A 25,164-nucleotide genomic window follows, 5' to 3' on the forward strand; every position below is an offset into this window, starting at 1 on the left:
AGGGAAAATAGAAGAGAACAGGAGAAAGTTGTAATGCCTGTATACAAGCCACAGAGTTTGACAAAGTTATTAAAGTTTAGATGCAAATTTGGTTCCTTTCTTCCTGGAAGCCAAGGTAAAAAGGGAAATGTGATGAATTTCATGGTTTGCTTTTTTCTTAAGGAAAAGAGGTGTCTGGTATTCAAGAGAAAAGGTATTTTTTCTGGCTCTCAGGATTGAAATACATTTCTTACACGGACCTTCCTGTAAGGGACATAGAGTGATTATATTAGTCACCAAATTTAAAAAGCAGCAGTATAGTCAGGAGGTAGTCTGTTATTGCAGCCATATAAAACCAATATAGTTAAATTCATTTTGGTTGCAATAACAGTAACTCAGCCACTTGAACTAGCTTAAGCAAAGTAGAGCACTTTATTATAAGAGATTTGAGATACTACATGGAATTTAAAGGCAGGAATGCAGCTCATTTCAGGAAATACTATGATCAGGGATGGAGAACAGCCAGAATTCTTTTTGTCTCTTCTTTGCTCTTTGTGAACCCTTCCTGTTCTTTTCACATTTCCCTGGGCAGTTTGGCTTTCTGCATTTCTCCAGGCCACATGGTAGGAAAACATGTCTGTGGACAGCGTCTGACTGTCTACGTTGCGATGATCTATGCTAATATGTTAGCTACTTTGAGAAAAATGGAAATCTCTCAGTCCTAATTCCATATTCCTGGGAGAGGAATATGATCGACTTTGTGTGAGTCAGGTACCTACTATTGGATTAATTGACTGTAGCCTGGTGGCCTAGCTACCTTATCTGAGGATCCAGGGCTAGTTTGCAGGAAAACTATGCTTCTGTTTTTAAAATGCAACTCATAATTCATCCAGGAGTCAAGAAATCATGTAAAGGTGGAAACCAGCATGAAAAAGAGATAAAAAGTACTAGAATGCATAGCATGTAGGATGGATAATATTTTATAAAAACTTGCTTTACTTATTAAATACATAGGTATATGTGTACTGGGTCATAATGTAAAACATATTTATTTTCTTTTGGTGAATTATGTCCAAAAATTTGAAAAACCCTTGGCTGGGCAATCTGCTGGATTCTACTATAGAGATGTAAATAAGCATCATTCTTAATTCCTCTAGTAAGTACAGAAGGTTTATTTATTTTTTAATTTTTTAATTATTTTTTTTATCACAATCTTTTGCCCAGCTGGTGTGGCTTAGTGGTTGAGCATCAACCCATGAACCAGTAGGTCACTGGTCAGGGCACATGCCAAGGGTTTCAGGCTCGATCCCCACTAGGCGTGCAGGAAGGGTCCAAGATTCTATTCCAGTCAAAGATGCACATTTAGGTTGTGGGCTCGATCCCCAGTAGGGGGCGTGCAGGAGGCAGTCCATCAATGATTTTCTCTCATCATCGATATCGCTCTCTCCCCCTCTCCCTTCCTCTGAAATCAGTCAAAAAAATATATATTTAAAACCTAGTTGCGAGAAACTGTAGTTTTAGAGAATTGTTTGAAAAGCACGCAGATGACCCCTCATGTATATAATGATATGGTCTCTGGGTCAGTGAATCCTAAACCTGGCTACATATCAGAGGCATCTGGGGAGTTCTGTTTTGCTTTATTTTGTGTTGAAAGGCAGATTAACAGGTAACACTCCCGGTAACTGATTACATAGATGCCATTAAATCATTTTTAAACGGTTTTCAAGCAAGTTTGATACAAAGCCAGATCAAGAAGTGCCTTAGCGCACAGCGCGTGCACTCATGCGGTTGGTTCTAGAGGTTTGGGAATTGCCATTTGGTCCGTCCAGAGCCTCTACAGCCCCGGACACCCTCCCTCCCAGGCTCCCCTCAACCCTGAGATCACGTTCCCGTCTTTTCAGGCTGGTTCTGAACCCATCGCCATGCAAGGTCCAACTTGCCGGGCGGCCAGGCCTCGGGCGCTGGGGGACAGTATTGGCCGGGCCATCACCTCCGTCCTGTGGTGTCCCTGGTGGGAGGTTTTAATTTCATGTAACACGTATGTTTCACTGCCCCAGAGACAGGAGTCTCAGGTCCCCCCTAAGTGGGGCTGCTTTCGGAGTCGCCGGCGGGCGCAGCCGGCACGCGGGCTCCCGGGAACGGCGGGGGAAGGAGCTTTGTCCTCGCGCGGCCCCCGTCCGCCCTCCTGCGGCCCCAAACTTGCTCCCGGTGCGGCATTCCGGACCCGGCAGCCGCCAGCGCCCAGCGTGCGCGCCCGCCCGACGCCGCCCCCTGGCCGCCGGGTGAGTGGCCGCCGCGGGCCGCGCAGGGCGGGCTCCGCGGGAAGGGGAGCGGGTCCCGGGCGCAGGTCCCGGGCGCAGGCGGACGCGGCGGTTGCCATGGCAACGCGCGGGCAAACGGGCCGCCGGGCCTGCAGCCGCGGGATGGGCCGGCCGCCCCGCCGCCGAGGGAGGCGGCCGAGGTCCCCGCCGGGCGTCCGCCGCGGCTGAGCCGTTGGGACCCCCATTTCCCCTGGGTCCCGTGTGCGGGGTGGTCCCTGGCCCTCCTGGTTCATCTCCACCTCTCACCTCCACTTCATCTTGACAACTGAACCTTTCTGAAAAGTTTAAAGCGAACTTACGATGGGGTAAGTGCGATTTGGGAAGAGTCACCCGCCTAAAAGTTCTGAAATTGCCTTTTTTTTCTTGTCTGTCTTTTTAAATTTCCTCAGAAAATGGCAGCTCTTTCTTACAGCACTTAATCCAGCCCCGTTCCCTCAGGGGACGGGTAATGTAGGCACTCTGCCTCAGTTTCCTCACCTGTAAGTGCAGATAATTTCTCACAAAATTGTGGGCTTGAAGGAGTCCGCAGGTGAAACTCCTCTGTGGACAGTAAATGTAAAAACAATGGAGAGTTTCCTTGTAAGGGATTTGCATGCTGCAGGTGGTTGGGTCCTCCTGGTCTCACCTCACCAGCTTAAGGAGGACCTGCTCTTTCGGCCACCAAACAGCTCCAGCATCCAACGGGTGGTCATACATTGGAGGAGGGCTCTGAGGATGGAAAGAAACGAGTTTTGAACCTAAGCTTTCTCTCCTTGTTTTATACACTCTTCCGAGTCCACGCTTCAGATTACAAACCGGTATGCAGATGCCCCATACATTTAAATTCCTGGCTCATGTCAATTTCTCCTGTTCCTGTCTCAAGGAATCATTCCATCATCTGTCAAGATTGTAAGCCAGAAGTCTTGAACTCATCCTTGACTCGTCTTGAACTCATCCTTGACTTCTGCCATTCATCATCAAGATCTATTCATTTTACTGGTATCTTCAACCTCAAATTCATTCGCTTATTTCTGTCCCTACCACTATCACCTTAGACCAGTGATTTTCAACTGGTGTGCTGCAAGAATTTTTAAAACATTAAATACCTGACTATTTAGTCAGGGGCACTGACCGCTTTTTCCTTAGATTGTCATATAAAAAAAAATAACAGCTAACACAATAATAGCCATCCAGTGTGAATGACTCTCATATCTATTTTTTTTGACAGATCTGCAAAAAAGATAATATTTTTTTGTGTTGCAGAATTTTAGTAACTGGTTTATGTGTGCCATGTGATGAAAAAGGTAGAAAATCTCTGATCTAGGATAGTGAATGGAAGCATCAGCACTTACTGCATCGTTTTTTAGTGGCTTCATAATAATCCACACTGTGGATGAACCATATTTTGCAATTTATTCGTTATTGGGTATTTATATTTCAAGTACAGAAATGTCGAGATGAATGCCTTCATACTTAAATCTTTTGATTGGATTTTTGACTACTGAAGATCATTTCCTAAAGATGAAATGACAAAGCTACAACGAGGCATCATCTCACACCTGCTGGAATAGCTACCACTAATAAATCAACAAACAACAGTGCTGGCGAGGATGTGGAGAAAAGGGAACCCTAGTACACTGCTGGTGGGAATGTTTTCCACTATGGAAAACAGTATAGAGTATCCTCAAAAAATTAAATATGGAATGGCCGTTTGTCCCAACAATCCTACTTCTGGGAATATATTCTAAGAATCCCGAAACACCAATCAGAATATATGCATCCTTATGTTCATAGCAGTGTTATTTATAAAAGTTAAGATCTGGAAAGAGCCCAAGTGCTAATCAGTAGATGAGTGGATAAAAAAAGCTGTGGTGCATTTACACAATGAAATACTATGCAGCTATAAAAAAGGAGTTCTTACCCTTTGAGACAGCATGGATGGACCTGGAGACTATTATGATAAGTGAAATAAACCAGTCGGAGAAAGACAAACATCACATGATCTTATATGTGGAATCTAATGAGCAAAATAATACATGAACAAAATAGGTGGATGCATGGAACAGATTGACAGATCTCAGGGGGAAAGGGGGAGGGGAGGGACAGGAAGAGATTAACCAAAGAACTTACATGCATATATGCATAGCCCATGGACACAGACAATAGTGAGGTAAAGGCCTGAGGTGGTGGTGGGGAGAAACAGGGGACATCCATAATATTCTTAAAAAAAAAAAAAGTTATGGAATTCCTGGGAAAGAACCTAAAGGGTGAGGTTTTAGGCAAAATTGTATATAACACTTAACTTGATGTAATGAAAAAGAACCCCATCACCAGCTACATAAATGATGTTAAAACGAAAAAAATAAGTTTCCAAATTTTTCCACAAAAGAGACAGTAGAAAGTGCACTGGCGTTGGAACCAGGTGACAGAAGACCAGTGCAAAATGTGGATATCTCAACCTATTTGACAGATTGTCATGAGACTTCTATGACCTTATAATTGTGAAACAATTAAATATGATACTGTTATTTTAGTGACTTATTTAAAAAATGAAATTGCAGGATCGAAGGGCAGGCTCATTGTGAATGCTCTTGAAACACATTGCCATCTTCAGAAAGATTATATTATTGTAGCTTACCATCCCACCATCACTTTTATGACACCTGTATGGGCATTATTATTTAAAAAAATCTTTGTTAATATCACAGATAGAAATAGTACCTCCTTATTTTAACTCACATGCTTTATTATTAATGTATTTCAGCGTAAAAAATTCTTGTTAGCTATTAGATATTTCTCTTCTGTGAATTACCTGCATAAACTCCATGATGGTTTTTATATTGGAGTCTCATTTTTTTCACATCAGTTGCTTAATTGTTTGATTTCTGCCTCTCCCAGCCCAGGCTGGAGCCAGAGTACTGGGCTTCGGCTGGAAGGCTGGAATTTGTTGAATCAGGTATCCCTGGAACCCGGGGCGAGTTGTTACTTGCCTGCAGGCTACAGAGCCACGTAGAAAGTGTTTCTGTCTGTATCTTGGGAAAAATCTGAAATAAAGACCAGTATCTGTGTATCTGAATCTTCAGTCTAGCTGGACTTGGAAGAAAGAGGGTATCCAGGTAGGAGGCAAGGCAGGGGAGGCAAGAGTGAACTCCTGAAACCTGGCAGAAAGAAGCTGTAACCTCTTTTTTTTTTTTTTTGTAAGAACCTTGCACTTTTTCGTATGAACAAGGAGGGGAACATGGGGAGGGTGGAAAGAGGGGGCGCTGACTTGGCCAGACACATATTTGTGTGAATTCTTGATAGAGCCAGGATATTAACCCTTGCTTATCATATGGAGGCATGTCCCTACAATTGCCTTTTCATTTAATTTATAATGCTTTTGATTTATAGAATTTAAAACAATTTTATGTTGTCTACCTATTAACATAATAGATTATGTTGTTTTATATATAATACGTTGTCTACCTATTAACCTTTTTATTTTTGATTCATTGCTTTTATGCTCAGAAACTTCTTTACATACTGAGACCAAATAACTATGTTTTATTTAAAAGTGTTATTTTGTGGTGTCAGTAAATTAAGCAAGAGTTAATGAGAGTGAGAACTGAGTAGTGTGACTTCCAATAAAAACCCTGAAAGATGACGATACAAAGGGTGATACTTAGGTCATCTTCCTGTTTCCTTAAAGATGGAAGGAAAGAGCTCATGCTGCTGTCAGGGAGATGGAGGAGGACTTCTCTTGCTGGTGTCTGTCACACGTTCTCCTTAGAGACTTTTAGAAGTGTCCTGGAAGAGGAAATGCGATCTCTGAAGATACATCCTACATCTCTTACCTATCTCATTGTCTCATATAGTATTTCAGGCACCCACAGTTTTAGATACCGAGAAATAATTTCCCTGATTTTAAAAGAGGCTTACCAAAAGGAAACTGTAATGTAAAATTAAGTGCTGACCTCCTCAGCTTTGGTAGTTTAGCGTGCTTTAAGAATGTCCCTTCCCGCTGAGCCGAGCTCCAAGGTGAATTATGTTTTGCTTGGATCTGGGTTAGAGTTCTAGAATGTGGAAAGTGGACAACTTATTGTTAAACTAACTGTATTAATATATATTTTCTTAGTTCATTAACTGAAATAAATCATAGAGTGCATGAGAAACTAACTGCCTCACAAATTCCTTCAGTTTTGTCAACCTGAAGTTGTTTCATTTCACAAAGGTGTGTAAGGTGAGTGGCACTAACTTTTACAATTAATCAGAATATCCTTTCTACTTAATTATCTTTCTTAATAATTAGATTTGTCAGTTTGAATATCAGTGAGGATATGGTATTACATTAGGAATAAAGCAAAAAAAACAAACCACAAAACAAAACAACTTTCTGTTTTAAAGATAAATAGATTTAGAAATACTATTGCATTTGGCTTATTTTTTTAATCTAAATTATTTAGTAGATATTATTAACCATTATAAACATCATTCAACAAATATTTATTGGGAGCCTGTAATGTTCCAGGCATTGCTTCAGAATGCTGCTATATTTTCACTTTTACATTGTATGTGCTCAAAGTTTGCTTGTGAGTCAGTATTCTTTTTTGTTATTGTTGTTAATTCTCAGCTGAGAATATTTTTTTTCATTCATTTTTAGAGAGAGTGGAAGGGAGGGAGGAGGGGGAGAGAGAAAGAAAGAGGGCGAGGTGAAAGAGAAAGAGAAACATCAATGTGAGAAGACATGTTGGTTGGTTGCCTCAAATATGCATCTTTACTGGGGTTGGGGATGGAATCTGCAACTCAGGTATGTGCTCATGACTGTGAATCTAACCAAGACTGTGGGCAGGCGCTCTAACCACTGAGAACCCAGCCAGGGCTGATTCAATATTCTCAACATGAACTGTGTTTATCTGGGAAAACTGGTCATTGGACTCACACATATTTATTTAAGGACTCTAAGAAAAGCCTTATGAAAAATGTTCATCCAGCCTGTAAGTTGAGGTGTTGGTAATTGAAAGTTCTACTCTGTGACTGTCATTGTCACAGTGAATGCTCATCTGCAGTGACAGAGTTTGTTGAGAGAGAATCCATTTATGATTTACCAAAAACAGGGCATCAGAGGCTCAGGTTCTTATACTTGAATTCTTTTAAGTCTATTTGCAGTTAGCAGATCTAACATAGAGGCTCTTATATCTGCTCCAGGGAGCTCAACTTCCAATCAGCTAAGATATTAGGAAGAAAGCAAACACTTATCCTTGGATGTTTTCATGGAAATCAAATTAGCTTTTCCTTTCAATCTGTTTTTATGTTGGTGTTCAGTTTATGGTAATAAAATTCATTATTTTCATATTTGTTATTATGAAAGGAAGCACCAATGTCTAGTAGTGATATTCAAGTTAACTGTTTTTCTTTCATATCTCTTTGATGGTACATATGTTATAATGTATACACTTAACTCCGTCTTATAGTCACACCTCACTTTTAAAATTGTGACATGATTAACATATTATAAAATTCACCCTTTTAAAGTATGTAATTAAGCTTTTAATATATCACAAGGTTTTACAGCATTCAACACTGTCTAATTCCAGAATGTTTCATCATCCCTGTTTTGCAAAGAGCCAAGATCTGAGAAGACCTCAGCATATTGTTTGCTGATTTCAAAGAAATAACCCGGAAGACTGGCTGAAAAAGACATGAGTTTATTAGGACTTATGTGTGCACCTGGGTTGCGTTGGTTGGTTGGTTGTCTCATGTACTCTATATAATCGAGAAAGTCTATATTGCAAAGATTTCACTGACTCTCGATTATATAGAGTACACGAGACAAAGCAAACAGGACATGCAGAATTGAGAGAAAGTAAGAGAGAGCAAGAGAGAGAAGGAAACATCAACCTTACACACATGCCCTGACTGGGACCAAACCCACAACCCAGGTATGGGCCCTGATCGGGAATCAAACCAGCAACTTTCCTATGCACAGGATGATGCTTCAACCAGCTGAGCCACACTGGCCAGGCATATACATATACTAGGTTCTTGAAATACAAAGAGATAGCTTTTGAGATCTCACGGTCTCTTTGAGGGAAGCAAAGCCCCAAAATTGTAATATTCTATGGAAGGTGCTGTAAGAGACTCATAGATAGGTGCTGTGGGACTTGGAGGAGAGCACTCGAGTCTGCTTGGGAAAGTCAGGGAAGGGTGAGCAAAAAAGGGAAAGGATTCTGAAGCAGAATGAACAGCAGGCCCAAAGGCCTGGAGGTGGCTCACTGGTTGAGCATTGACCCATGAGCCGGGAGCTCACTGGTTTGATTCTTGGTCAGGACACATGCCCAGGTTGCAGGTGCGATTCCCAGTAGGGGACATGCAGGAGACAGCTGATCAATGAAAACATTGATGTTTCTATTTCTCTATCCTCTCCCTTTCTCTCTCTAAAAATCAATAAAAACATTTTTTTTTTAAAGTTGATATATAGGAGAACAATCAGAGAGAGTGACTTGACAGGATAGTAGTGTTTAGCTTACAAAGAGCCTGTTATGTTGGGCTAAGATTTGTGGTGATTTACCCCCGTAATTTTTAATTAAAAATTTTTTTAATGTTGACATTATCACAGGAGTACCCTTCCCCCTGGGCCTCCACCCTCCTTGGCCTTTACCAAATTATTGTCTGTGCCCATGGGGTATGCATATATGTTTTTGAACTATTTTCTGCACATTCTTTATCTAGTCAACCCCCATCTCCCTCTTCTTGGGTACCAGACAGTCTGTTCTATGTATTAATGCTTCTGGTTCCATTTTGTTCATCAGTTTATTTTGCTCATTAGATTCCACATATTAGGGAGATCATATGGTATTTGTCTGTCTTTGACTGGTTTATTTCACTTAGCATAATAATTGCCAGGTCCATCAATGCTGTTGCAATAGAGAGCCCAGAAATCAACCTACCCCTTTATGGTCAAGTAATATTTGACAAAGGAGGCATGAACATACAATGGAGTAAAGAGAGTCTCTTTAATAAATGGTGTTGGGAAAATTGGACAGGTACATGAAAAACAATGTAACTAGACCACTGACTTATACCATACACAAGAATGAATTCAAAATGGATAAAAGACTTAAATGTAGGTGTGAAAGCATAATAACACTAGAAGAAAAAATAAGCAGTAAAATCTCAGACATCTTTCACAGAGATATTTTTTTGGTTTTACGGAAAACTCAGGAAAAGATAGATAAATGAGACTACACCAAGCTAAAAAAAACTCTGCACAACAAAAGAAACTATCAACAAAATGAAACGAGAACCCATCTACGAAAGAACATATTGAGATCAGTTTTGATGGAGAAGACAGAGGCACAATTTGTAGTTAAGAATTCACATCTATCTTGGCTTTATTCTCCTTATTCTAAGCCTAGCTTTAAAAACTCCTTTTTTTTGTCTTTAGCATTTTCTCCAAGCATCTGCTACTTTGAGCTTTTGCCTTCCTGGCTCTCTTCATATAGCATCCTGCCACTTTGATATCATCCTAGGTTACTTGCCTATCTACTTGAAGGTTATAGCTCACGGAGAGCTCCCTGTGTGGCTTTATACCTTCTCTTTATACTATCTCCTGTTTGTCCCAGGATTTAGTAGATAATAGAAAGTCCAACCCATCATGCTAGCTGAGACCAAGTGCTAGCTGAGAGAAAGCTATTGGGGATGGGATATGGAGAAGGCCCCTGAACTAGAGGTACTGCCCTCTAATGCTTCTGATGCTGGCCTACTTATTGCCTCTCTTCGAATCTCCCAGAGTCACTCACTGATTGAGTCTGCTCCAGAGCTGTGTCTCTCAGGTCTCCCTTGTTTTGCCTTATTCAGAGTAACTAAGGGTTTGAGGAGTGGCTCAGGAGTCTAGGCTTGCTGGTGGCATCCAGCCACTTATTCCCTTGAGACATAGCTGTCCCTTTAGATATGAAAGAACATGTTTAATTTCCTGAGGTCATTTATGTAGGACTTGGTTCTGAGATCCATCCTTCATTTGCAATCATTTAAGACCTGGACTTGAAAAGGTTAGTTGTGGGTAGGAGGAGAGAAGAGGAGGCTATGATAGCTGTTTTCAAATGTTTGAAGGGTTAAGTATATAGATAAGGTGTCAGATTTTGGTCTGGTATTCTGGCCCTACCTCTTACTAGCTTTGGGATTTATTTTCTTTTTTTTCCCCATCTAAATTTCTTTAAGCCTAAAATAATTTCGTGATTTAATAAATGTAGCAGGCAGTGACCCTACCGATTAGATCTGGTTTCTTGAGGCTGATTGAGTTTTAGCATTTTGAACTCAGCCACTGGTGAATTGAAATTGTAATAGCTGTATTTATTATACTCAGAATTGAATGAGTTATTAATAAGTCATTTCTTAGCCCTATATTATCTATTTTTCAGGCTAATTTTTTTTCAATAGCAGTTCCTTAATTATATCAAATGTTTCATTTCTAGGATGCTTAACATGTCTGATTGGTATAATTTCCAGAGAAACTAAATACTAAACCTAGTATTTTAATTTCATTTGATTCTGTACATGAGATTAAAAGGAATTTTTCAATAAAAAGCTATGACTACTCTATATATACCTAAACTTATTGCAAATTTAGAAAGTTATATTTGCATTAACAATATCTCAGACAATTTAGGTTGTATACTAGTATATAAGGTGTTTAACTTTTTTAAAGAACAAATAGCCTGATGACACTGTTTTTCACTACCCTCCCTACATGTTCTCATCACTGTCTCTGGACAATATTGATTATTTTCTGTTCATTTAGCTATTTCCATAGTATGTGCCATGCTTGCTCCCTAGGAAGCAAAAGGCTCTTTGCTTTGACTCTTTCCAAAGTATCTTTTTTTTTTTTTCTCTTCTAGCCAATAAATCTTGGTAATTTGTAGAGTAGGAATTTTAGTTCTAAATCCCATTTTTCAGTAGAGATATGGGCAAATTGAATTTCACCCAGAGGAGAGTGAAGGGCCTATGATGGTGAAGGGTCTTTAAATGACATAAAGAACAACTGAGGGCACTGGAGATGTAGAAAAGGCACAGCATCTAGGAAGCATGGCTAAGGGACACATTCTTATTGTCTTCATGTCTAGTAGACGGAGATCTGCTAAAGAGGGAGTAGGCATATCTGTAAGGACAGACTAGGCATGACCGGTAGGTCGATTTATAGGAAATGATTTTGGCTCAGTATGAGGAGAAATAGTCCATCATTGGTATCCAATGAAATGAGCTTTCGGGGGAAAGTAAATAGTGGGCTCCCTGTCAAGGGAAAACTTTTAGTAGTGCCATGTCAGCATATGACAGATCGTCTATGAAAGAACGTCCTTTGGTATTTTCCCCAATTTCTGGATTCTGTGATTCCTTCCAACTCCTGATGCAGTATTATAGTTACTTCTCCATTCCGAGTTTTGATTTAGTGACTTACATGATTGATTTTATATTCCTGAACATACTGTAGAATAGAAGGTGGTGAGGTAGTGGATTAAAATTTCCTAACATTAATTTTTTTTGGTAGGTAATTCACAAAGTTGGTATATATACATATGCATCTGTTTTGTATAATTGAGCTTTATTATACTTTCATGGTTTTGTCTTCTGTTCCTACCATTATAAAATATATACATTAAAGACTTCTGAGTCTTCATATTTTAAATGTTTATTTGACATTTATTTATCAAATTAATTTTTTAAAACATAGCTCTGTTACGTCTTCAACATAGAGCTAACAAAGAGCCTTTGTGGAAATAGGAGTTAAAAACTGGTGATTTTATTGTGAGCTTATTTAAGAAAGATCTATAAATAAAATAGTATGGACATTCAATTAGAGTCTTATATATTTAAGAATAGGAAGTGGGAGCACTATAATAATTTTGGAAAATTGTGTTTTCAGACTCGTTTATTAATTGGTTTGTCAAGTACAGTATTAGTGGTTTCAAATGGCATCACAATTCATTGCAATTCTGACCTGGGGTAATAGATATGGAGGTAAAATGGAATTAATCTTCATAAAGAACTACTGGTTTTATGAAATGATTAAATCTGATTTTAAAATGAAGCATTAAGTGCAAACCATTAAGAGTTCAAAAAATTCTTATAGGTCCCATGAAAGAAGATTTAGTGCATTCAGCTTTCAAACAGTTTGCTCTTTGTGGATGAAATTGATGCAAGTTATCAGCCAGTAAATTAATAAAACAGGGGAAGTTGGGATCTTCCTTTTGGAATGGGCTCATCCTCCAGGGGCAGATGGTTCTCTTTCAGAGCAGACTTTCCTCTGAAGTGCTGAGGCTTTAGAGGAGTCTTTTCTGGGATGAGCCTAAGCTCAGTGTGGGTGCTATTCAAGCTTTGATTTGGTTTTGTGGGGGGGAAAAAAAAGTCAGAAGGCTGGGAGAATTTCCCTGGTGAGAAAGGTACAAGTTTTAGAATTCTTTAAACTTTTTCATTTAAAGAGCCCAAAGCACATGTGATTATGACAGATTACATCTCTTTCCCATGAACTCTAGCACAGCCCAGGCCATGGGTATTAGAGAACGTGGGCAGTGTCCTTAAGTTCATTAGGGGGAGGGCACGTCCTTGACTGTCTCCGAGAACGAACATATTCTCTGACTGAGAACAAATCTTCCACAGTTGCCTTTTCCTCTGACTCTAGTCTGCACACTGTGCAATGTGAATAGCGACATTTAATGTCGAAATAATGACTTTTCAAATGTTTATATATCTGATGCAAATACTAAACAAATGAATTTATCACTTTATCTCTGAAAATTTTAGAGTCATGCTGCTAAGTGAAAATATTGTAGGACAATGAGTTTCTGTTGAGAATAGCCAATATCTTTCTTCTTTTCTCTCCTTAACAGTAAAACATCCTCATGTATCTTTCTCAAAATATTGTAGTAATATTGGCCATGGACATCCATTGTTGAAGTATTTAAAATCATGTGGCTTCTTAGATACCAAACCGAGCATGGAGCAGCTTTCTTTTTCTCTCCCAATTTTTGTCTCCCCTCTCCCCCCAACGCCACTATTTTTTAATCGCCTCTGTGGTGATTGATGACATATATCTTTAATATACTAGTATATATAATGTTCCTATATAATAAAACTCTAATATGCAAATTGACTCACCAGTGGAAGGACTGGTTGCTATGATGTGCACTGACCACCAGGGGGAAGATGCTCAATGGAGGAGCTGCCCCCTGGTAGTCAGTGCACTCCCACAGGGGGAGCAGAAGCTGGGCTCCTCGCTGGTGAGTGCTGGCGGTAAGGAGCCAGGGGTCCCGGCTGTGAGAGCCCTGGACTGCGAGAGGGGTGATGAGGCCTGAGTCGGCAGGTGGATTCCCCTGAGGGGTTCTGGACTGTGAGAGGGCACAGGCTGGGCTGAAAACACCCCCCCCCCTCCCCGCCAGAGCACAAATGTCATGCACTGGGCTTCTAACATATATATGTTATATAAAGAACTCTATATGGACTTCCTTACTTTATACTCCTTACTTTATAGGCTTATTTGTAGAGTGCCAATGGAATGAAACTGAGTAGTCATTATTTCTATTATTAATTCATGTTTTAAAAGTTTACTGAGTCATCTGAACGTTAAGTTTCAGCAATTTAACTTCTTTCAGGCTTTTATTTGTTGACATCTGTGGGAGTTCTCTGCCACTTCAGTATTTCCTTTTGGCTTATTTGTGTAAATAGGCTGCTCTGCTTTCTCTTCCCTTGTCTTCTTTCTTTTTCTCCTTTTCACACACAACTGAATACTATACTCTGTGCACTGTGGTAGCCCTAAAGACTCAATAGTGAATTCATGGTACCACCCCATCTTCCCGAGGGCCTGGTGGCAGAGAGGTACACAGTAATACGTTAGAGTATGACAGAGTCATCCAGAGCTATGTATAAAGTGCTGCTTTGTGTGTGGGGGTAGGACAGTGAGAGAATTAGAAATTGAGGTAGAGGGAAAATTGAATATTAAGGTTTTTGTACTTGTCAATGTTGTTTACTTTGCATGAATTTCAGCCATTGATTTTTCAGTTCAGTGTAGTGGAATTTATAGTTGGCCAGGAGGTTTGAAGCATATATTTTATATCTTTAAAAGATCTATGATAGATTTTTTTTTTATTTTTTTTTTTTGGTTTCCAGAGGCTTAGCAGGAGATATATTGCTGCTCATGATTTTATTGGAAGCTCCACCTACTACCTATTCTTCAGAGAAGCCCATTTTGCCATTTTCCAAGGATTCTGACCTGGTCACTGGAGTCTCATAATGATTAGATTGTATTATATGTCCTATTGAGTGTATTCCTAAGATTTTCAAGTTCTGTATTTATTAGTATTTTATTTACTTGGTTTACTTTAGTTTTAAAAAGTTCTTATATTTAATGTTTATAAAATATTAATAAATCTTTTGAATCCCTATTTATGATATTAAGTTACCTAAATTTAGCAGATATTTAATAAAAAGCACCTACCATGTGGCAGGCATTTTGGTGATCACTGGGATAAAAGAAAGCTGTGGTCTCTACTCTCATAGAGCCTAGGTCTGTAGGGGCACACAGACCAGTAAGTAGGCAGTTGAGAAAGGTGCTATGGTAGGGGAAGTACGTGGTGCTTTTTGACTTGTAGGAAGGGCACCCAATCCAGACTTGGGAGCCAGGAGATGTGGTTTTGGGTGAAGTAGCACCTAAATTAAGACTGAGAGATAGGTAGAAATTAGTCAGGTAGAAGGCAGAGTGATGGGGCACAGTATTTCAGCAGAGGAAATAACATGTGAATGTGAGACACAGGAACTGAAAGAATTTTAAGAACAGGAAAAAAAATGAGAGCACGAGCTGAGAGTATGAGGTGGGATGGAGATGAGGCAAGAGACTATATTATAGAGATCACATTGGGCCTTCAAGACATCTTGAACCTAGATTTTATTGTATTTTATTTTTGTTAATTCCTCACCTGAGGATATTTTATCCATTGATTTTTAGAGGGTGGAAGGGAGGCAGGTGGGTCCGGGGGTGGAGCGGGGAGAGACAGACAGACATTGACTGGTTGTCTTCTGCACATGCCCCAACTGGGACTCGGAATGGAATCTGCAACCCAGGCCTATGCCCTTGACTGGGAATCAAACCCATGATCTTTTGGTGCACGAGCTGACGCTCTAACCAGTTAGCAACACTGGCCAGGGCAAATCTAGATTTTTAATTCAAAGTATTAGGGAGTGTTAGAAGGGCTTTAAGTAGGAGAATAGCATAAATATACATTCATTTTAGAAAAATCATTTTGGCTGCAATTTGGGAGAATGTATGGGAGAGGGCTAGAAAGGAAGAGATCAGTTGATTGGAGGCTGGCATAGTAATCCAGGCAAGAGCTACTGGAGTTGTAGTGTAGGGAAATGGCCATAGACAAGGCATGACTGAAACTTGAAATGTGATGGAGGCTCAGATTAATTGGACATTGGATTATGTTTGATTTTCTATCTTGATGAAAAATGTCTGGATTTTACACTGTTGTAGAATAAATGTCTAATGATATTAAAAATCGTGTTTATGTTATAAATAGTAGTGAATACTATAAAGTGTACAAGTCATTATTCTCTGCACTTACATTATATTAATTTATTTATACTTTACAACAATCCTATAAGGTATTTGCTAGTATTATTTCAGTTGGACAGATGAGAAAACTGAGACATAGGTTAAGTAATATACCCATGGTCAGATAGCTAGAAAGTGCCTAAGTTGGGATTTGAATATGCTAGTTTGGTGCTAGGATCATGGCTCTTACTCATTGCTTCCCAATCCTGGAAGTTTGGGGGACTAGGCATGAGCCCTCCTCTCCAGCTCTCGCTCTTCTATTCTGTGTCTGCTCTGAAGAGAAGCAGATCAATGCTAAAGGTATTTGGAGGTAGAAGCAGCACTTGTGGATTCAGGGAGAAGAAGGAGAGTAGAATGACTTAGGTTTATGGTTTGGCCACTTGGTGATCGTGGGACCATTCACTGCGATAGGGAGGCCCAAGAAGCTGAGGAGGAGACACAAGTCCCGGCAGGCGTTGAGGAGCAAGGTGAGATTATTGCTGTTGTTAACATGTTGAATTTGTGGGTCATCCTTGTAGATATGCTTAGCAGATAGTTGTATGGATCAAGTTGTTTGCTACCACAATAGTTAGAATTCCTGGGCTACCAGATCCAGAACAGCATCTGTGAACCAGGTCTTTTTTTTTAATAAAAAAATTCTTTATTGATTAAAGTATTACATATATCTCCTTTTCCCCCCATTGACCTCTCCTTGACCACTCCCACTCCCAGCACAAGCCCCCTCATGTCTGTGTTCATTGGTTATGCTTATTTGCATTCATACAAGCCCTTTGGTGGTTGACCTCTCACCATCACCCCTGCCTCCTCCCGCACCCCCCCCTGCCTTCCCTCTGAGATTTGATGGTCTGTTTGTTGCTTCTCTGTCTCTGGATCTATTTTTGTTCATCAGTTTATGTTGCTCATTATATTCCACAAATGAGTGGAGATCATGTGATATTTATCTTTCTCCGATGGGCTTATTTCACTTAGCATAATATTCTCTCCATGTCCATCCTTGCTGCTGTGAATGGTAAGAGCTCCTTCTTTTTTATAGCAGTGTTGTATTTCATTGTGTAGATAAACCACAGTTTTTTAATGCACTCATCTGACCAAGTCTTGATTTAACACAAGTCAGAGCCTTCTCGGTGAGAGGCGAACAGTATTTTTGATGACTTCATGGTAAGAATGGACACTTCCTGGTGAAAATGTGGGTGACATAAGCAGTGAAATGAGAAGGTCTGAATTATAGGCATTTCTTTCTTTCTTCCTTTCTTCCTTCCTTCCTTCCTTCCTTCCTTCCTTCCTTCCTTCCTTCCTTCCTTCCTTCCTTCCTTTCTTTCTTTCTTTCTTTCTTTCTTTCTTTCTTTCTTTCTTTCTTTCTTTCTTTCTTTCTTTCTTTCTTTCTTTCTTTTCTTTCTTTCAAAGCATGTTTCATTTTAGCAATTTCGCTTCTTTGGCTTTCATTTTATTTATTTTAAAATCATTTAAATTCATATTTAATAATTTGCCCTCCAACTAAAATATTTATCTACTAGAGGCCTGGTGCATGAAATTTGTGCCCAGGGGGGTGGGGTGTCCCTCAGTCTAGCCTGCACCTTCTCCAATCTGGGATCCCTCCCCTACCAGCCTGGTCACCCCTGACTGCCATCCCCTGCAGGCCTGGTTCCTCCCAACTTCCCTCCCCTGCTGGCCATCTTGTGGTGGCCATCTTGTGTTCACATGGGGGCAGCCATCTTGTGTGTTGGAGTGATGGTCAATTTGCACATTACTCTTTTATTAGATAGGATAGAGGCCTGGTGCAAGGGTGGGGGCCAGCTTGTTTGCCCTGAAGGGTGTCCTGGATCAGGGTGAGGGTTCCCTTGAGGCGTGGGGTGGCCTGCCTGTGGTGATTTGCAGGCTGGCTATGCACTCCCCTCCCCTCTGGCGACCCAAGTGGAGGCCCTGGTATCTGGGATTTATTTATCTTCTATAATCGAAACTTCGGAGCCTTGAGTGGAAAACACTTTATAAGTGAAGTAGGGATACAAATATAAATTGGTGGCATCTGGTATTTAGTAAAGGTTGTATAGTGATGTTTCTATAGTGGCAAATGTGCAATGGCTCCTAATTGCTTTGCTTAGGAAATTTATTTTGTATATATATATTTGCCTGGCTTAGGAAATTTAAATCTTTTAAAGAAATCTTTACCCAACAATATTTTTTCCATTGACTTTAGAGAGAGTGGAAGGGAAGGAGGAAGGGGAGGTATATAGGAGAGAGAGAGAGAGAGAGAGAGAGAGAGAGAGAGAGAGAGAGAGAGAGAGAGAGAGAGAGATGAGAGGGACACATGGATTGGTTGCCTTCCTTAGGTGTCCCTACTTGACGGGGAAAGAAACCCGAGACTCTTCAGTTTGAGGGCTGACACTGTAACCACATAGCAATGGAGGCCAGGACGGAAATGTAAATCTTTAGCTAATTCTTTGTGGTTTGTGCCAATCTCTAATGCTTATAAAATGGACAGAAATGGTTGAATGTTACATCTCTTTGAAAGAGAACTAGCAAAATTTGCTTGCTGAGAATAAGAAGAAAGGGAAAAGAGATTAGTGATGATTATGATTTCCAAGTCTATAGTTCCATTTAAAAGAGAACATTAAATAATACTTTCTAGGCACTGTGATGAGTAATTTAAATACTTGATCTGATTTAATTCTTGTAGTAACTATTATTACCCCCATTTTATAGATGAACTTGGAGAACTTGTGTAAGGTCACACTGGTAAGTGGCAGAGTTGGGACTTGAACCCAGGTCTTATTTACAGAGCCTATTCGTGTAACTATTCTAGATATTCTTTTAGTTTAAAGTTTAACTACTTGGTACATAATTTAAAAATAGGAAGGTGTACAGTTAAAAAGATCTTCCTTTTGTCCCTGTCTTCTTGACACTCATTTCCTTACAATGAATATCTTTGCAGAGATGTTCTGTTTGGATGTTGTGTATGTATAAATTAAACACGTTATTCATATTTAGTATGTTTATAAATAAAAATTCACATTTGTTTTTACAGAAATGGTAGCATACTATAGACTTGCACCCTGATTTTTTGTTTTGTTTTGCTTAACAATGTCTGGGAGATTGTTCCAGTTAAAAAAAAAAGCATGTTCATTTTTAAATTGCTGCATTCCATTGTATGGATATACCACTAGTCCCCTATTGAGGGGCATTAGAACATTTCCCCATATTTTGCTATAATAAACAGTGCTGTAATAAATAACTTTGAATTTGTTATTTGTGCATATGTGAGTCCACTGTATATGCTAAACAAGAACCTAGGGGATTGCTCTGAGTATGGTGAAATTCCTATAGGAAGAGCTATATTTTATTACTACTAGGGAAGTTTTTTTTATTCCAAATACAGTTGAGCAATAAATCAACAAATATTTGAGTGCTTTTCTATCAGCGCAGCTCCACGTTAAGCACTGTAATCATGTATGTAAGGGTTTGTAGATTTCAAAAATGAGAAAAGAGAGGGTATGGCATAGTTGACTGACCTGGAGTGAGAGATGTCTGCATATAAGCAGATATTTACTCAACAGAGTGAAACCTTCATTCCAGAGGAGAAATGACTCACTGCATGGCAGGACTTCCCGGAGAGGCACTGATGCATTTGACCCTCAGCAGGATTATGGTACAATGCTTCTCAGAAAAAGCTGCCATGTAAAAATGGTTGTAATGGCTTTGTTGCCGTTCAGTGTATCCAGAAAATGCACCAAATTAAGATCTCCACGTAAAATGAACAAAACCAAAGCTTGTATATAAAGAGCCACAGAGCTACAAGGAGTGGAGTGCAAGTGGGACATAAACTTGCACCTTCATAGCTCCCGCAGCTTCCACACTGGTAGAATATAAAGTGAACATGAACATAAATGGTAATGTCACATAGTAATTTGTATTTTTCTGTGTTGTTGAGGGGATAATTACTATTTTCAGGAGTAGTTCTAGATATTTTAAAGTTAACATGGAGAGGATAGACAAACAATATGTGCCCGATGAACAAGCTTAAGGAGGGTGAGGTGGCAGATTCGAGAAACATACCTAAGATTGCTCTGTTTAGCACATTGCACAAATAGTAAATAATAGATGGAGTTTGGGAAAAGTTATGTGGGCTTTTGAAATTTGAGTCAAAACCGTTTGATTTGCTCTCCTAATATTTAATGTGTTAGTTACCTATCCTTGGAATACATTTTGATTTTTTTCCTGGCTATTTTCTGTTTCTTAGTTATTAGCTTCTAAATCTGTAGTTAGTGAACTGGATAATGCAGAGTGAAGTCACTTTGATTAATGGAAAATTTAAAATCTCTTATCCAGAAATATAGTGTCTTGGTTTATTTGTATACTATTATGAGCATATTATTTAATGTAGAAGGGTAGTGCTATCAAATTGGGTAGTTGTACCATATTAGCTATGACAGTAATCTCTTATCTCTGCATTAGTTATATTTTGGGGCTCCTGTTCTCCTGCATTTTTCTTCCTGTCCCACAACCTCTGTTTTGACACCTCTGAGCTCCTGCCATTGCCAACTGCCCTCCCTCAAAGGCTAATGAGAACAACCTTGGCTAATTGATATGTAGGCTTTCCAGTGGTTTATGACCCGTGCTGTTTGGCTTATAAAGGTGAAATGATCAGATGGTGTCATCTGTATAACAGTTGACTGTCAGTGACCAAGGACTCCTGTTTCCTACAGGTTTTCTAAGTTTACCGATACTGGCTCTGAGGTTGAACCTGCAGCTTTCTTTAACAGGTCATTCAGCCAGGTCTACAATGACTATGTCCTTTTTCTGCCTCACTTCATCTGTCTGCATCTTCACTTCTTATTTGTTCTGTACATTCTCTTTGCTATCCATTTCTTTTATGGGTTATGACATTCTGTTGTTAATCTTCACCCAATTATATTTTTTCCATTGTATTTTAGAAAGAGTGGGAGGGAGGAAGAGAGAGAGAGAGAGAGAGAGAGAGTCCCAGAGAGACCCAGAGAGACCCAGAGAGACCCAGAGTGGAATCTGTGGGTGATAGGCAGTTCCATTTTTATTTTTTGAGGAAATTCTGTACTGTTTTCCACTGTGTCTGCCTCAGTCTGCATTCCTACCAACAGTGTACAAAGGTTCCTCTTTCTCTGCATCACCAACACTTATTTGTTAATTTATTGATCATAGCCATTCTGATTGTCACTATTTTTATTTTAGCCATTCTGATATTCTATTGTGATTTTAATTCACATTTCCCTAATGGTCTATCATCTTTTCATGTGGTTATTTGCCACTTGATGAAATGTTTATGTGTGTTTTGCCCATTTTATAATTGGGTTTTATTAAATGTTGAGTTTTGAGAGCTCTTTTTTTTTTTTAATTTAGAGTTCTTTATATATTCTGGATACAAGTTCCTTGTTAGATGTGTGATTTGCAAATATTTTCTCCCAGCCTGTAATTTATCTTTTAATTTTTAACAGGATCTTTTGAAGAGCAAAAAAATTAATTTTAATAAGGTTAACTTATCAGATTTTTCTTTTTATCTGTTTCTTTTTATTTGCTTGTAGTTTGGTGTTTGTTGAATTCTTGGTTTATAGTTGTCATCATATTTAGAAAAATTTCAGCCATTATTTCTTTATGTTCTTACCTCATTTCTCTCTCTCTCTCTCTCTCTCTCTCTCTCTCTCTCTCTCTCTCTCTCTCTCTCACACACACACACACACACACACACACACACACATTTGGCAATGTCCACAGGTCACTGAAGCTCTGCTTATTTCTTTCTTGGCCTTTTTTCTCTCAATGTGTTTCATTTTGTTTAGTTTCTGTTGCTGTACCTTCAAAATACTGCTCTTTTCTTCAGAAGTCTCTAATCTGCTGTTAATCCTATCCGCTCTATTTTTCACTTCAATACTGTATTTTTTATCTGTAGAAAGTCAATTTGGATAATTAAAAAAATAACCTTACATTTCTCTCTTAATCATGTTCGCATATTTCTTTAGTCATGTGCTGCATAATGATGTTTCAGGCAATGCTGGTTTTCCTTTCCCCAAGTATCACAGTCCTGTGTTGTCTGTTATGTGATATCTGAAAATTGTTCTCTAGCAGTTAAAGACAGAAGGGTAAATCCACTCTCTATTATTCCATCTTGATTGGAAGTAGAAATCTGTATATGTGTGTACATTTTAACAGCTTCATTGAGATATAGATGATATGTAATAAAATGTATATGTTTAAAGTGTACAATTTGATTATTTTGATACACACACACACACACACACACGTGAAACCATGGCTACATGATACAGTCAAAATAATGAACATACCCATTACTCCCCATAGTTCCCTCATGCCCCTTTCCACCCTCCCTCCTGCTTCTCCCTGCCAGGCCCCATCCCTCTGCAACTCCTGACCACTTTTTGTCATAAGGGATTAGTTTGCATTTTCTCAAATCTTATGTAGTTGGAATCATCTAGAACTCTTTTTTGTCTACCTTCTTTTGCTCAGTGGTATTCATCTATTTTGTGTGTATCAGTCCTCTATTCCTCCTCACTGCTGTGAAGCATGCTGTTGGATGGATGTACCACAGGCTGTCTTATTTACCCGTTGGTGGACATTTGGGTGGTTTGCATTCTTTGGCTATCACAGATAAAGCTGCCACCTTGTTGACAATTACTTGACCTCTGTTCTTTTCCATCATTCTGACTATCCTTACTCCATCAGTCTGTCTATCCTTGTTCCAGTACCACAGTGTCTTGATTACTGTAGATTTATATTGAGTGTTTGAAACCAGGTAGTGTGAGTCTAACTTCTTTCTGTTATCAGGCTGTTTTTGACCTTTTCTGGTACCTTAGCCTTTACAAATACATTCTGGAATCAGTTTGCCAATTTCTTTAAAATATGCAGCAAAGTCAAGAATCACGGAACAGACCTTGGTAAATCCAGGCCTTGTGGTGTTTCTTGGAGTCATCTTGTGGGCCTTCTCTGGATATTTTCCTTAGAAGAACTGGGCTGTATTCTATTTCAGCTTCCATATCTTTTCAGTTCTAAAAAGGAAGTTAATATGAATAAATGCTTTTCTTTAGATCACATGTGTCAAACACAAGGCCCGCGGGCCAAATCCGTCCCGCCAGGCTTTGCAATGTGGCCCGCACCGTGCTGTCATCACTGCACTCCGCTGCGTTTCCATCACAATGACAGTTTATGACTGTTCAGTAAACCATTCGGCCCGCGATTTAGGCTGGATTTTAGATTTTGGCCCCTTTTCTGATTGAGTTCGACACCCCTACTTTAGATCTTTGCCTGGGTTCATAGTTGTCTTTTGTATTTTAGTGTCTTTGGGAGAACTAAATTGTTATTGTTTCTCTCTTAAGAATGTGTTGATTTAGTGCAAGAAAAACAAGAAGATAACAGCACATCATTAAGTCTGTCTAAAAATGCGTAAGAGAATGGGCTTTTTTCTTTATAATTTCAGAATTGACCTTCCTTCTGCTACATTATATTTTCTAGACAGGTATTAAGGAAGTCTTCCCCAACACAGTTTTTATGGCACTGCACTTAGTGAAGTTTCAAATACTATAATGAAGTAGCTTTATTGCTTTTATATTTCCAAATAAATTTAAGTGTTCTAAAAATTTCATGCAGTCTATTTTTTGCTGTTATCCTGAAATATATTCTTTAATAGTGTTACATATCTTGGTGACATTAAATTGCAGAGAGAATTATATGACAGTGTGTGTGATATTTTCTAGAATTTACCTAACCATATTGCAGAATTAATTTTTGTAATTATTTCTGAGTTGTGGTTTTATATATATATAAAACATGAATCATAACATGATTTCAGTTGCATAAATTGGCCCTTTTTAGTCTCTTGTAGTAAATACATGTAAATGTTATGAATAAGATCTTAGAGGGACTTTTACAATATGTCATTTTAATGGTTCATGTTTGTATTAAATAACTGAGTTGCAACTTTTAATTTCAATTTGGAGTGTTCATAGAATAAATAAGAAATTTGAATTAACTGAAATGAATTAGGGCACCTCAGATTAGTGATGGAAAGAACTAAAAACTATATTCATTTCATTAGAGTAATCATATTGTTTTATGAGAAAAACAAGCCATTTTTCTCTGGATGGCAATTATTTGTAGTAAAGAAATACCTTGAAATTGTAGGTGATTTTTCAATTTTATGGGCATTTCTGTCAGCCTAAAGTAATTGCTGATTTCGGCTTTCCTGAGAAAAAGAGGTGGAAATTATTAATTTTGTATGGAGGCATCTTTTAGTCATTAATCAGCTATATTACTCTGGAAGCAGTGGAATGTTGTTTTAAAATGTTTATAATTCTGAGCTGTAAGCCCAATTAAAGGAAAAATCAGTGGTAAAAAAGTCCTGCATGTGAGATTCGGAGGATCTGAGACTGATAATGATTTAGTCATTGTGCTGCAAAGTACTAATTGTATGTGCTGTAGACATTAAGTATAAGAGGAGTTTAAAGGATAAAGATCCAGGCAACTTTGGCTTTTGGTTTAAAAGGTGGTATGTGATAGTCTTCATCATGCCCATATTGGTACAATAAAAAAAACTTCCCAATATGTCCCATTACAACAAAAGACATAGTTTACTAGCTTCTGATCTCCCCTCCTCGCTTAATTATATACAAGCATAGCTCATTTATTTCTGGAAATGAGAGGACTAACTGAATTGGTGCTATGTTGGTTTGTTATAGCCTAGCCCCTAGAGAAATGTGTTCCTGCCAAGACTCTAGCTTTTCTTCATATCCTCTGAAATTATGATTTGCCTCCAACCATACTCTCTTCCAGGTACAAATAATAATAACAACCAGTAATTTTATGTTAGTGAACTAGGTACTGCACAGTTTTTTTGATGCTTTTTGTATATTGTTTCATTTGATACTCTCCTCAACACCATGAGGTAGGCAATATTATTTTTTTCCATTTCACAGATAGGGAAACTGAGACAGACATTACACAGGTAGAAAGTGACAGAGGTGAGCTATGAACCAGTATTTTCTATTAACCCTGTTCTCTTCTGCATAGGTTTAATTGAATAAGAAACCCCAAGTAAAATTTTATTATCAATGTTTTAAACATTGTTTTCACAATGTCATAGCTCTAACTGGATCAGGGATGTCTCCAAGAAGTTTGTTCAGTAATTTCTTTAACTTCCACTAGAGGTCAGTCTATCACTTGGCAATGTGAATATTATCTGCTTTCTGTTACTGCCAAGTGCAAAATCTTAAGTACTGTATCCGAAATTAAAGTAGGTTGCTATTAAAGAGACTTAGGTGGCAGAAAAAT

At 38.8% G+C, this 25,164-nt stretch overlaps 1 protein-coding gene across 1 annotated transcript in view; it reads left to right on the forward strand.

The window, feature by feature from the left end:
* Window positions 1-2,168: 2,168 nt before the first annotated feature.
* Window positions 2,169-25,164, forward strand: part of STK33 (serine/threonine kinase 33) — a 112,800-nt gene continuing 89,804 nt past the window's right edge. Inside the window, exon 1 of the mRNA XM_045577707.1 lies at window positions 2,169-2,605. The gene's annotated coding sequence lies outside the window, so the exon portion shown is untranslated. The remainder of the gene's footprint in view (window positions 2,606-25,164) is intronic.

Source organism: Pipistrellus kuhlii, unplaced genomic scaffold (genome assembly GCF_014108245.1).
Source record: "Pipistrellus kuhlii isolate mPipKuh1 unplaced genomic scaffold, mPipKuh1.p scaffold_m20_p_9, whole genome shotgun sequence".
Lineage (NCBI taxonomy): Eukaryota > Metazoa > Chordata > Mammalia > Chiroptera > Vespertilionidae > Pipistrellus > Pipistrellus kuhlii.